Raw genomic sequence first — 14,869 nt, forward strand, 5'->3', positions numbered from 1 at the left:
ATCAACTTTATTTATTTATTTTGGGTGATCTATTTCTACTGCAAAGTGGTAAAAGTGGGATTACACATAGCATATGGAGCCAAAGGGTTGTACATCTAATGGAAAGTGTATTTAAACTGTGTTCCTTCAGTCTGGAGGAGAAACACATAATACATGAGCACTAATGCTGAAACCCTGGCTTCAGTGCTGTGGCCCGTCTGCATGTGAAACAGATTGTGCTACATCACAGTGTCGGTGCCAGTAACGGCTGAGGATGACTGGATCAGCGCTGAAGAGACATGATCCAACCCCTGGCACTGTCTGAACACAGCACACGAGCGGCTAATGGGCTCGATCCGCCAGCTGAGACTCAGTGAGACTCAGGCTTAGCACAGACACACAGAGAGAGAGAGAGAGAGAGGATAAGAAGGTGAGGTCGGGCTGCAGCGGCACTGCGGTAGATTGTTCTGCTACACTGGCCTCAACTCTCCTTCAGCCACAGGAGCAGTTCCAAACACCTAGTGTGCTGCCTACATAGACAGCAGCACAGACACACTCTACTGCAGTGCTCTTATTGCTGTATCATGTATATATAATGATGAAAAACTATTTACTATATTATATTATACTTTATTACATATGCTGTCTGTGTGTGTGTGTGTGTGTGTGTGTGTGCGAGCGTGTGTGCGCGCGCGTGTGTGTGTGTGTGTGTGTGTATACTGTTATTTAAACAATTTAGAATTTATCCATTTCAGCAGATAAATCTAAATGCATCAAATGTATTAGCTTTTTAAATAAAATTACATAAATATTAATAAAAATGAAAAAAAAAGCAAATATAAATGATAAAAAATAAATCAAATATACTAATACAAATATAAATAAATATATATACAAATACGTATTAAATTAAATATAAAAATATAAATATTTCTACAATGTCTGTAGTGTCAAATATAAACTAAAACCACTGACTGTCTGAGTAAAACCGGCTGCTTTTAAATGCTCATATGCATATTTGTAACTTACTGTAATGCACTTGTGCATGGACAAATGTTCTTGGTCAAAATATCCATCTTAGTAAGACAAAAAAATGCAAACAGTTGGTTTATTTTGCAATAAGAACGCGCCTGATGAACCTGCTACTACTTCATACTGAACAACAATATTGACAAGAATAAAAGACAACCACCATGTTTACCTGAAGACTACATGATATTATTCATATTTAACATTTTAAATAAATTAGTTCAATAAGAGACAACAATATAATAGTACATAATGTCAAGTTTATAGTATAAACTAAGTACACATCTAAAGCAGAAGGAAATGCAAAAAAGAGAAAATTTTTACATTTTTGTTTCTGATGCATGAATTAAGTGCTTGTGGAAAAAGTTAGTCTTAAGCTTAGTGTAACTACTGAAATTTTAGGCTTTATGACCAAAAAAGTTTTTTTTTTTAAATCTGATAGACAGAAAGGCTGTGTGAATGTCCCCTTAGTAGGAAGCTGCCTATGTAGACAATGACGCTTGTGGAACAGCACTAGTACAACTCTTTTGTCTCTGTTCTGAAGCAGCATCACTCATGCATTCAGAACAAACATGCAGCTTGCAGAAATGCAATCAAGTAGCTCGCAAAATAATCAGACACCGAGATACTGAACCAAATAAGAGGCAAAGCACAACAGACGTCTAATAATGGAGTTTTAGCACAGCTATAATGAAGAAACAGACAACCTGTCGAGGTCAGAGATTGCTCAGGTTATCTAAAGATGCAAGAGAACGTCCTGACAGAAAGTCAAAGCAGCCCGTCACGCCAGATCAATAACATCCGGGAAAACTAAAAGGTTCAACAGATTCACGGCTCATCATCTTTACAGCAAGACATGTGGTCTTTAATATTTTCCATTCATCAATGCAAAACAAACGGAGCAAAATTGTGAGTGAAACTAAAGCTGTTCTCAATCCAGACAGCAGTGCAATCATTTCCATTCCATACAACTCAATGAGATTCCAGAAATAAAAACAGCATTAAAGATTAAAATGGATATTTAGGGGTTGATAATGAATGAACTCCTCAAGACAGATGCTCTTGAGGTTCTTAAATGTGTCTCTTTAGCTACACATGATTATATAAGACTCAAAAGAGTTCATTACTGACCGGTTGTGTAGGTACAACTCATCAACCATTCTCAGGTCGAGTCAGATGGGACTCAAAATGATGATGATCAGTGAGTCAGCTGGTAATTCAATAACATCTCCAAATGATTCAGACTGATTATTCAGTTCTAGGCTGATTTGTCACTATAAAGAAATAATATGTGACCCTGGACCACAAAAGCAGTCATAAGCAGCACAGGTATATTTGTAGCAATAGCCAAAAATACATTGTATGGGTCAAAATAATCCATTTTTCTTTTATGCCAAAAATCATTAGGATATTAAGTAAAGATCATGTTCCATGAAGATATTTTGTAAATTTCTTACTGTAAATGTATCAAAACTTAATTTTTGATTATTAATATGCATTGCTAAGAACTTCATTTGGACAACTTTAAAGGTGATTTTCTCAATATTTAGATTTTTTTGCACCCTCAGATTCCAGATTTTCAAATAGTTGTATCTCAGCCAAATATTGTCCGATCATAACGAACCATACATCAATGGAAAGATTATTTATTCGTCTTTCAGATGATACATAATCTACATTTTTTTAAATCTCAAAATTGACACTCAAGACCGTTTTTTGTGGTCTAGGGTCACATTAAAATATATATTAAATTATATATATATATATATATATATATATATATATATATATATATATATATATATATATATATATATATATATATATATATATATATATATATATATATATATATATATATATATATATATATATATATATTAATTTACTTTATTTTAAAGTAAAAAATAAATAAAACAAAATAGTTCTGAAAAATATCTGGTTCTTAAAAACTAGTCAGTTCTGATAAAATAAAACAAAATTAAAAAAAATATATATTTCATAACTAATAACTTAACTTTAAATGGTTTGTTTAACACTGTAAAATCAAGACAAGCCAATGGGAGATGTCACTGTTACCATGGAAACAGGAAGAGGGCTGTTTTGAGTTTTGTAGGCAGAGGCTAGATTTACTCATCTGACTCCATCATCATCATCATCATCATCATCTTCACCTTGTTCAGTCTTTTTGCTGGGAAATCAGATGTTGTAACATCGTGATTCATCCCTGAACTGATCAGTTCGGTTCAAAGCTTTGAAAACCTGATTGAAAATAACAGTTCACTCAAAAATAAACACTCACACCGTCTTTCCTTCTCCCTCAGAGCACAAAAGGAAGAAATCTGAAGGCTTTTCATGCACTTACAATGAACTGGCACTGAAGCGTTTCAAGCTTCAAAAAGAAAGTCTTCAAAATCCTCCTTTTATGTTCAATGGAAAGACAAGACGGAGAGTAAATGATGACTTCTCTGAAAAGCCTTTGGAGAAATGAACAGAAAAAAAAAAAAAGAAAAACTCAAAAAACAGGTCAGTTGTTGAAACCAGATCAGGTCTTCATAGGGAATCCCGATATCCATGCATCCTTATCCTGTTAACAATAACCTGTCAAGATGATGATCCGTGATCCGCCCATCAGAAACACACACCTGAGGGTCTCCTCCAGAGTTCAGCTGGATTTTCTGGATGCGTTTGGACGAGATGTGATTGTTCTGAATTGTTTGAAAAACAGCCAAGAGCTCGGCATTAAATATAAAGGCAGCGTTGGTGTGAGGCGTTCCCTTAAGAATACAGCCCAAGCTTGGCTGCACTTTTTTATTCATACTCTTTTTATGTTTATTTATTTACGTTGAACCCACTAACCTACTTACAGTTATAAAAAGCAAAAGGATGTTTCTATTTTCTCCTAATTTTGAGCCAAAAGAGGAACAGGGGAAACAGAGAGGAGTTTGGAATAAGAAGCGTCTAACCGTCTCATAACAATCCAGATCTCAATTTGGTATTTTTACCACTGAAAATAACACATATAATACATGCATAACCCATTAAGCAATTAGAACGGACTTAAAATCAATAAAGCATTGAATTTTCCTGCATCTTTGGTTGACACACAAAAGAGATTGAGGGGAAGTTATCAAGTGGAGTAACAGGCTAATGATGTAATTGTGTTTTCCAGTCCAGCATATTTGAAGATCACATTATTTTAATTGTGTTGCATGTCCTATATTATTAATACTGGTCTGAACATCTTCTATGAGGTTTAATCAGAGTCAGGAATAACTAACAAAGATTTTGTGGTCTGTCATATGATCTCAATTACAACAAAACAACAGAAAGGGGGAGAAGATGAAGACGACGACAAAGAAGAACAATTAGGAGGAGGAGAAAATCATGAAAAGAAGAAAAACAACAAGATGAAGGAGGAGGAGAAGGACAACACAAGAACACTGAGCAGGAACAACACCAAGAAGACCAACAATGAGAAGAACAACAACAGGAAGAAAAACAGGGAGAACAAGGAGGAGGAGAGTGACAAGAAGAGAAGAATGAGAGGAGCATCAAGGAGAAAGATGAGGAGAAAATCAATGAGAAAAAGGAGGAGAGGAAGAACAACAACAATCAGAAAACAGAGGAGGAAAAACAAGGGAAGAAAAACGAGAAAAAGAACAATGAGAAGGAAAAGTACAACAATGAGAAAAAGAAGATGAAGAACAAGGAGGAGGAGAACAATGAGAAGAAAAAGAAAGAAAGAAGAGAAGATGATCAATGGAGTGAGGAGGAGCAGAAGAAAAGGAGAATAAGAACAAAGAAGAAGAGACAGTTAATTAAGGATGAAGATGTTCACAGCATCTGTGGCGTTAATGTTTTACCACAGCTTTCAGAAAATCATTGTGTTTTTGTGTGTTTTAATAGCTCAGAATAAAGCACAATTACATTAACCATGTTAAACTCCAGAGGAACATGGAAAAATAACTTCATTAACATCCACATGTTTCCTGTTAAGCTCTTCACGAGCATTTGCTAATTCAGAAGAAAAAAAAACTCCCTTTGAGGACATCATCAACTGGACAAAAGAGCTTTTAGCGTGAGCTGAGACTGTCCTCAATCAAAAAGAGAGGAAGGGATTTTCAGAGAACCATCTAAAGACCATGAACAAAATGAGAAGCAGAGGAGAAAGGAATCCAGGACAGCGTTTCTCAAAAGCATCATAAAGAACATAAAGAGCCATTAGTGCCAGTGGTTTCTACAATCTGTGTTTGAAATCATTAAAGAGCCATCAGTGCAGTGGCTTCATCAAATTCAGATTATGTGCTTTCAATTCAATGAAAGCCAATGAGACTGAATCATCACATCGGATTGAACATCATTGTGATTTGATAAGATTCTGGATGAATGGTTACATTTGGGCCAAAATCTGATAAAATTACCAAAATAAGCCAACCAAATGATAAGAGACATTCATATAGCAGAAGAATATGGTTTAACATAGTTGTGTTCAATCACATTTGAGTGACAATTACATTCTACAAGCTGAAATCGGCAGAAGTCACCAAAGAGCGAGATCCGAGTATAAGAAAAACCACCATTATGTTATGAACGTAAAAGGCCTTAATCATGTTTTTGCTGTCAGTTAATAATGTTAGCATTTCAAGCTCTTTTGGGATTTGAGATAAATGCCAGAAAACGATATGTGACAGCCGTAGAGTGAGACAAAACAGGAATAAAAGAATACAAAAAAAAGAGATTCGACCACTTGTGAAAAAAATCCAAGTTTGTTGTGTTGCACATTTTGCATGGGTTTGGTTGCATATTTAATTATGATTAAAAATAACATTACAAAAATTGCATTACTACTAAATAAAATTACATTGTTATTTAATAATAAAATATTTTAAAAATGCAAAATAAAGAGAAAATAAGAAATAGTAATATTGTAATATTTCACAGTAAGAAATGAAGTATAGAAGTAATAATAATTATTTTACTTTACAACTGTAAAAATACAGCTCTAACATTTGTGTATTCATTTCTTCGTTTTAAACTTATTTTGATGAAACAATCTTTTGTTGATGTACACTTGGATGCATCCCAAATACACATTAAAATGTTTAGAGCATTATTGCTAAAAATACATTTCTCTATGAAAAACAATGAATAGGGTTTTACTTATGAAACCCGACTGTTATGCTGCTCTCTGTTGAGATAATTTGATCTGTTCAGCAATGTCCTGCGCTGCTACGCTTATTAAAAACACGTTCAATCGAATTATCTACACAGCATCACATGCCCCATATGAAATCTGAAACATCTCCAGGCTCTTGTGCCGATGCATTGAAGTAATCGAATTAATACTTTAAGCATTTCATTAAGGGCTTTCTCTTGTGCATTAAATGGCACGTCTTCCTTCTGCGAGCAGGAAACACTTTCCCTGCGACCTGCCAAACCACTTGATAGCGTCTGCTTTTATTGGATTGTCAATATCCTGAAGCTGCTCGCAGCTGGTCGTTTATCAGAAGCGCACGGACAGACATCAAGTTAAATATCTGTCTTGGTGACGGCCGTGACCTCAGCAGACATCTAGATGCCTGCGAGTAGGACGTCTGGAGCGAGAGGAATTCCCTCAGGAGGCTCGAGATGCAATTCCTCGTCCTGATCTGCTGATCACTATATTTCTGTCACAAAGTCAGTGTTGTGTTGGTAAACCAGGCCAGAGTGAATTTAGGAGAAGCTTTTGCATGACGCTGGAAACATCAACATCATGGGTTCAGTTCTCAGGGATTAGATAAAAGCATCTGCTAAATAAATATAAATGCATGAAAAGAAATGCATGCCAAATTGAGCTGAGAGCACAACACTCTTACGTAAAGCTGAACATTTAATAAACATGCAGATGTGTTCAAAAGTGCCAAAACAATGATTCAGACTTTCAGAAATACTTCACAATTTAAAATTGACTGACACTTATAATTAGCTTCGTGTTTTAATGAAAAGTAGTTATGCAATGCAATTGGAGTTTACTTTGATTAAATGCATCTCTGTGACAATAGACCAGAATAATTAAATAACACGATTTGAAATGTCACGTCACTTATCAAACTTCCCAGAGCGCAAGTCGATGTGTCATAACGCTCTCGTCATGTGGAAAAGGAAATCAGTGATTAAAATAGCCCAGCCACAAACAACTAGATTTTCACTTTTCTGAGGTAAATGCATGCAGTGCAAAACTGATGCAAATTAGTTCAAACTACTAACTTTAAGCAACAGAGTTGATTTAACAAACACTAATTGCAGTTTTTTTTTCTATTAACTCAAGAACAGTTTAGAGGAGGAAGCACCAAATTGCTCGAATTGAAGTGCATAAGTCACCTCTATTATTATGCAAACAAAGTAATGAGACGATTAGATCTTGTAGCTCACATTATAGAAGTTGATGCATTTTGCATTATCAAGGTCATGGGTTGCATGCATGAAGCGATAAGATACACTAAATCTAAAATAAAGAGTGATTAAAAGCCCAGACAAAAACTAGATTTTTAGATTTTAAATAAATGCATGCAATAATGCAAATCATATTTCAAACTAACTGAGCAACATGCTTGATTTAACAAACACTACTAATTACAGATTTGATTTTTTTTCTATTTACTCAAGAATGTTTTGGGCAAACAACCAAAGGACTCCCAGAGGAGAAATTGCATAACATGAATGAGACAACAGAAGATCATCTCTACTATATTAGCATACTGTAATGAGACAATTAATGTTGTAACTCATGCATTAAGCAACGTCAAGGTCATGGGTTCGATTCCAGAGAATGCATGAAGTGATAAAATGCATATCGTGAATGCAATTTAATGGTATAGTTCACCTTCAGTTGGTCCCCACTGACTTGCATAGTGTTTTTTTCCTCATACTATGGAAGTCAATGGGAATCAGCAACTGAAGGTGAACTATCCCTTCAAGTTTCTTTGGATAAAAGCATGTGCCAAATGCATTAATCTAAACGGAAAAACCATTACATTTTCTTAAGATTTGTTAATTTACAGTGTTTTTTAGACTATCAAAAAAACTGAAGCACTAGTTGATGTCATATAACTTTCACATCATGTGAGAATGACAGACGAAACCATTATAAAGAGTAATTAAAATAGCCCAGAACTACATATTTACAATGCATGCAGGGCTTCTCGTGCAAAACTTGCAGAACTGATGCAAATTACATTTCAAACTACTAAGTTTGAGTTAAAAAAAAAAAAAAAAAAACACTACTAATTATAGGTTTGCTTTTCTATTAACTTAAGGACATTTTAGGCAAAGAACCAAACGTCTCCCAGAGGAGGAATCACCTAATTGCTCAAATGTGCTCAAGACTCCAGAAAAATCACTGTTATTATATTAACAAACTGTAATTAGATGATTAGATCTTGATGTTCCAGGAGCTCAAACTGAAAATCATGCATTTAGCAACATCAAGGTCATGGGTTCGATTGCCAGGGAATAAATTAACTGATTAAATGTGCAGCTTTTAGCAGACGCTTTTATCCAAAGTGACTTATTGCATCAAGGTACATTTTATCATCTGCATTCCCGAATCGAACCCATGACGCTGGCATTGCTAGCACTTTGCTCTACTGTTTAAGCTAAGAAATCCCCGATTTAAGCTTTTAAATCAGTTAGTTTTTCATTTAGATTGCATTTAGACTTTCCTGTAGTTCAGTTAAGAATGGCTAGCAACATCAAGGTCATGGGTTCGATTCCCAGTGAAAGCTAGAACTGATCAAATCTAAACGTGTACCTTGAATGCAATGTAAGTTACGCAACTTACATTGGATTCAGGGTACACATTTACATTTTGTCCGTTTTTGTATCCCTGGGAATCGAACCCATGACCTTGGAATTGCTAGCACTCTGTTGCTTTTAAATGTGCTATAGCAATACATTTTCACTTGACTTGACTTTGCTCTACTGTTTGAGCTACAAGAAATCTCCAATTTAAGCTTTTCTGTTTGAGCTACAGGAAAGCTCCAATTGCATTTAACGCTTTTACATAAAGCACCTTACATTGCATTCAAGGTACACGTTTAGATTTGACCAGTTCTAGCTTTCACTGGGAATCGAACCCATGACCTTGATGTTGCTAGCCATTCTTAACTGAACTACAGGAAAGTGTAAATGCAATCTAAATGAAAAACTAACTGGATCAAATAACTATAAAATACAGTGGTGGCCACAATTATCAGAAGACTAGTATTTTCAGCAGCTAAAAATGGTTTTAAGTCAGTTATTTCTATTTTTTGATGTAGTGTGTCAGTAGGAAATATCAGTTTATGTTTCCAAACATTCATTTTGCCATTAATTGTAATAATCCAGTGAGATTTTTGTGCTCCACACAGAGATCTGATCTGATCATCATCCAGTCTGTCTGGAACGACATGAAGAAATTAGAAAGAGATTAATGGCAAAATGAATGTATGGAAAAGAAAACCGGTATTTCATACTATAGCAACATTGAAATAACTGACTTAAAACCATTTTAGCTGCTGAAAATACTAGCGTTCTAATCATTTTGGCCACCACTGAATATCCAACTCCACTCAGCATTAGAACTGACAACATTTTTATCTGAAACAAATAACAGGCCTAACAATATGCAAACATAATAAAATGACATTGAAAATTCACTAATAAAAACAACATCAGAAGCCAAAAACACACATCAATGGGTCACTTGTGCATGTGGCTTTGTTTTGCTCAGTTTGCTCAAAGTTTAAAAATGTGCATATTCCATTTATATGATCCTTTTTGTTATTTGTATTAGGCATCCGTCTCTCTATCAGAACAGACACCCGTTTTTTTTGGGTCATGATACACCAGTTGAGAACGACTGGCAGTAAACAACATGCATGCAGCATGACGCAGCAGTGAGGATCGCCGCTGGCTGGCTGTAGATCAGTTGTCCTCACAGCTGCGTCTGACAGGCACACGGGGCGTCATGTGACCTCGCACGCTTATCTCACACGGACAGACCCTCGGCTGGCGAAACATGTCGATGCAGAGAACGATTGTGACGTTTTTCTGAACTGTGATGGCATTTGTGTTTATCATTATGGGTTTGTCCTTGCCAGCAGCTTTGGATGTACAAGCACAAAGTCTCAAATCAAAATGTTCAAGTCTCAAGTGATTTGTGGGCCAACTTTTAGAGGATCCTGAGCCAGATCTAGAATGTCAGAAACTTGGGGATGCACTCCTTTCATTTGGCACAGTAGCAATGCCCTGGTAACCACACAGCACACCCTAGCAACCGCATATTAATGCACTAAAAACCCCTCAGAACAATCTAGTGTGATGACAGCCACAGATCAACTTCTAAAAGGCATGCTGTAGTTTTTATAGTTAAAACTATAATAGTTAGCTCTTAATATTTTGAATTATTTTTTATTTTCATATTTTAATCATTTTGTTTTGTGTGTCATTTTTATAATTTTTTTTCTTTGTTTTTTTTTTATATATATATATATATATACACACACACATACAAATAAATTTAGATTTTATTTAGAAATAAAGTGTGTGTATATAAATAATATCAAGCAACAATTTTTTACCTCATTTTGTTTTTTATAGTTTTTATTCATATTTTTCATGTATATACACTTTTATTTAGAAATATAAAATGTATATTCAATTTTAGCAAACATTTTAGTAATTTTGTTTTGTGTTTTTGTCATTTATAATAGTTTTGGGGTTTTTTATTTCAGGTTTGAGTTATTTTATTACATCAAGTTAAAGTAAACGAAAATGAGAAATTTCAAGTAACAAAAATGCAGTTTTAGTAAAGTCTGAAATTAGGTGCAACTTTGGCAACAACCTTCAAACTTAATCATTCATTAATTGATATTTTATTAGCACAGTAATATTGTTACTTAGCCTAAGTCTTTAGAGGACACGGATGTTCATTTTACATTGTATCAGTTGATATGACTTTGGCTAAACCTCTGAGAAGCAGGTGAACACAGATCTGCAGGATGAAGCTCAGGAGGGTTTCCTGAAGGTAATAATAATGCAAATCGCCCAACAGGTTTTTACAGCACAGGGTCATCTGTCATTATGAGGCGCTGCTGAGACACGAACCGCTCACACTGACGCTGAAGCACGCGTCTCTCCTCTAGAAATGTTCCTCCGGTTCCTCATTAGCCCCTTCAGACTGAACCTCTAGCCGCAGATCACAACATTAAATTCAAACTTTACTTCTGGCCACCAGTGAAACACAGTCAGGCATTAAATTGGCTCTAAACAGTAGAAGAAAAAATAAATTACTCCAAAGAGGGATTTTAAAAAATATTTTATAAATAATATACATAACTAATGTAAGGGGGAAAAAAAAGGCAAATATATATTACATGCAAGTACTGTACGTATTGTTTTTTTAAATATAAAATATTTATATAAACAAATTATATTTTATATATGCTACATAAAAATCTTTAGAAAACATTTTATCCTTTATATAAAAAGAACATTTAAAATAAATTGGCTATTATCATTGTCAGGAAAATTGTGAGAATTTATTTTTAATATACATATATTTCAATTACTTATATAAATCACAACTTCATATTTTAAGCACCAAAATCATTTCATAGATTTTATTAATATTTTGAATTAGTTTACAAATATAATATGACCATTATATATATATATTACCCGTTGCCTTAAAATTATTAAGTACATAATTAAAAAAAAAAAAAGTTAAGTGAACTTGACAATTCAATTAACTAAAATTAAGGCAACAGGTTTCCTCAATTTTTTTTAAGTTAAGTCAAATTATCACTTTTTACAGTGTATACACTATATCCTTTATACAAAGATAAATAAATAAAAAGTTAGTTAGTTGTGGGTCAGAGGTCTGATACTCAAACTGAGCCCAGTGGGACAGTCAAACTGTTGGGTACGAATAAGTTATTTTTATGCAATTTGTGCAACATTAGCAGCACAAAATTGCAAAAACACCACTGGTTTAGTCAGATTGCAATTCACTTTGACACCACTAGCAGAACATAAACATCTCAGAAGACTTATCAGGAAATCTTTTTAAAAAACGGGTTATTGACCGTACAAGTCCAGCTCTAATTTACAGTCTGCGTTAAACGTAGCAGTGTTCAGATCATTGCTGAAGATAGAACATGACGCTTTCATAACTTGTTTTCAAACCAACACCTGAGACAGAGAGAGCAGACAGTATTAAAGCCTAATCGCATTATCCAAACACCCCCAAACCTGATTTACAGTCGGCTGTAGAACATGCTGGTTTACGTTCACATGTTTACACACCTCAGGTCAAACCTGAGACCAGGCACTGAATCAAACATGCACAATTTAATGGACAATTCAAGAGTTAAAGGTAAAGATGCACAAACTATTATTGCTCAACAAAACATTATTGCTCGATCAAACTTGCTTGTGTTCAAATCACATAAAAATCCTTGATAATAAGGAAAGGAAACTCAATAAGGGAGATCCAAATATGTGACCCTGGACCACAAAACCAGTCTTAAGTGTACATTTTTCGAAATTGAGATTTATACATCATCTGAAAGCAAAATAAATAATATTTCCATTGATGTATGGTTTGTTAGGATCGGACAATATTTGGTCGAGATGCAACTATTTGAAAATCTGTAATCCGAGGGAGCAAAAAAATCTAAATATTGAGAAAATCACCTTTAAAGTTGTCCAAATGAATTCTTAGCAATGCATATTACTAATCAAAAACGATGTTTACAAAATATATTCGTGGAATATGATCTTTACTTAATATACTAATGATTTTTGGCATAAAACAAAAATCTATAATTTTGACCCATACAGTGTATTTTTGGCTATTGCTACAAATATACCCCAGCGACTTAAGACTGGTTTTGTGCTGCAGGGTCACATATGAAAAATGATCCCTGTGTGTCACTACACTCAAAACTCTAGAGACATACCAATTACATCAGCTTCTTCAATAATAATAGCAATAATAATAAAATTAACTAAATAAATAAATCAAACATCTAGAACTAACCATATTCATTTATGAAGACATTGTCTAAAATAATTAATATAGAAGCAAACTATGGAAGAATAAGAGCGCAATTTGCTATCTACAAATAAAAATGTAAATTTTTAAAGCGATTATTTTATTTCCAATATAATGACAATACATATTTGTTTTATAATATTTTTTGCATTTATATTTAATAAAGTTGGTTTCAAAATGAATTTAAAATGTACCAAAATAATACATTTTATAAAAACATATTTTATAAATAAATTAAAACATTTCTATAATTATACATACATTCATCAGACCTCTAAATCTGAACAAATTCAGCCCAGATTAAAATATTCCCCCCAAAATAAATATAGCCTTGCATTATAAAACAAACCACAGAAGAACTGCAGCGCAATTGAGCATACAAATAAAATGTAAAACCTAAAAATAAAAATGTAAATAATCACTTTAAAATTGACACACATATATATATATATATATAACTGACAATATTATAATATATAGCCTAGTTTTGAATTAATATTTGAAATTTAATAAAGTTTATAAATGCAGTTAACAAAATTATTTAAAATAAATAAATGTACAAACATATTCATTTATTCTGTTTTTTTGTTATAAATAAAGAAAATTAAAGTTTGAGCATTTGTAATGTTTGTGTGTGTATACATTTAGTTCATATCTAATTCAAATACCAGACAAAGCCAATAATAGAGTCAATAATAAGTCACATTACAAACTAAACGCTGGTCCCTCCTCACTGAGAAAAAAAAAAAATAATTTAAATTTAAATTTTACATTTTCTAAAAGCTCACACGCAGGTGTTGCTGGGTAAGACAGTCATGCATCTGTTGCAGCTAAACTCATATTCAGCACTGATCAACATACTAGCCTACTTGTATTAATAATGTTCATTAAAGTTTGTTCAAAAACGTTTTTTTTATTTATTTAGCATCACTGACGTTTACTGCACATTCCTGTTATTGCGTGTATTGATGCGTTATGCATATAAAATAATCACAATAAATTGCGCTGAATTAAATTGAAATAACCCACATTATCTGAATATACTTAAAACTGTTTTAAAAGCTGATTTATGAAGATTGAAAATGTATGATAAAGCTATAAATGCACGCACTTTGAGTGTCATGATCGACCCGCATGTTAACAGAGTGACTGGGCGTTTCTGAACGGTTCAATAAATACCGAACAAAATAGCTATATTATTCACAGAAAGAAAACGCGATTAAACAAAAGAGAAATTGTCCTCCGGCAGGAGCGCAGGCTGCTGGGAATGTGCGTTACACAATATAGATGTGTTGAGTGCCGCTTTGTTGAACTGCTCCGTTAATAAAGACAAAAACTGTAACAAACCGCAGATACAATGTCATGTAACGCGTCGCGCAAATGAACGCGTCCAAACAACGCGAGCGAATGAATGACGGGCTCGAATTATAAAATCACTGCGCCAAATATTCACAAATGAACGGAATAGAAATAAAGACTTATGTTACCTGTCAATCCGATCGGATTTGCTGTCTCTGCCGTATTCCTTTGCTCCAGTGACAAGTCCCAAATAGGATAAATCCGCTTCCAAATCCACCGCGGCAGAAATGAGCTCTAGAACCCCGTTTAATAATATCCTCATCGGAATAAAAAACACGCGCACTTCTTGTCTGGGCTTTAAATTGTCTGAAACTGCTTTTTTGACACAGGTGCGGGCCGTGCTTGTTTTCTTTAAGAGAAAGCTCGGACTGACGAGGACGCCCCACGAATATAAATACCGGTTATTTGGAGGCTTAATATATT

General features: G+C 34.0%; 1 protein-coding gene across 3 annotated transcripts in view; it reads right to left on the bottom strand.

Annotated features, from left to right (window-relative positions):
• The window catches only part of LOC131549152 (CSC1-like protein 2), a 50,068-nt gene extending 35,199 nt beyond the window's left edge, over positions 1-14,869 (bottom strand). For all 3 annotated transcript variants that reach the window (XM_058791008.1, XM_058791007.1, XM_058791006.1), the window contains exon 1: positions 14,575-14,869. The gene's annotated coding sequence lies outside the window, so the exon portion shown is untranslated. The remainder of the gene's footprint in view (positions 1-14,574) is intronic.

The sequence above is a fragment of the Onychostoma macrolepis genome, chromosome 11 (assembly GCF_012432095.1).
Source record: "Onychostoma macrolepis isolate SWU-2019 chromosome 11, ASM1243209v1, whole genome shotgun sequence".
NCBI lineage: Eukaryota > Metazoa > Chordata > Actinopteri > Cypriniformes > Cyprinidae > Onychostoma > Onychostoma macrolepis.